Source organism: Camelina sativa, chromosome 14 (assembly GCF_000633955.1).
Source record: "Camelina sativa cultivar DH55 chromosome 14, Cs, whole genome shotgun sequence".
NCBI lineage: Eukaryota > Viridiplantae > Streptophyta > Magnoliopsida > Brassicales > Brassicaceae > Camelina > Camelina sativa.
Genome location: NC_025698.1, coordinates 4,330,701 through 4,331,576, shown reverse-complemented (window position 1 = coordinate 4,331,576; position 876 = coordinate 4,330,701).

Here is an 876-nt window from a genome sequence, read left to right as displayed (position 1 = left end):
TTTTTTTTTTTTTTTTTTTTTTTTGTTGTGAGTTGGATTTGGATTTGGAAACATCCACTTAAGACTCTGATTTTTATTTCCTTTTTTGATGATTTTGATCTTATAATATTTGGAAAATTCGGCATTTTTGTTTCTAGTGGTTGAATGATATAATATGATGTGTAATGTTTTTTGGTCGGCTTCGTTTCTTCCTTAGCCCCTCCCTAATCTCTTTCTCTCATCACATATCAGTTCCCTTTCATCAGTTACTTTTAACAATCGACAAAAGGTCATTGCTTTCAAAATCCTACGTAGGTTATGATGTGGTGGCCATGTCATTTACCAGTGCTTGCTTAGAGCATCATTAGTAGAGCAATCCTCCTAATTTACTCATAAATAAATTAATCATATAATTAATATTAAACCAATTAAAGCAACTTAAAAAAACTTAAACCAAAATCATTTTTCACTAGAGAAATTCTGCGGATTCGATGTGAATTTCTAGATTTTCAGATGAATCGTCTCTTCCGTCGCCTTTTTGTTTCCATCGTCTTTCCAAACGAGAGAGAAGAAAGAGATAGTAGGGAGAAAAATGAAAAAGAAATGAAAAAAAAAGCCTTTTATATTTATGAACGGACTAATGGGATCCGCCACATCGCGTTACTCAGGGAGTTGCTTAATTTCTTCCCAGAACAATGATACTCTTATTTTTGAACTAGGAAATAGGTATTTAAATGGGATTTTAGGTCCAATTGTGAGGAGTACTCTCCCCAGTAAAGATGGTCTTACATGCGCTGACATGTTATCTTGTTCTATACGTGTGTGTACTCATTACTACTCAATATTTTAAATCACATTTTGTTTGTTGCTGATTTTTTTTTTTTTTTTTTTTTTTTT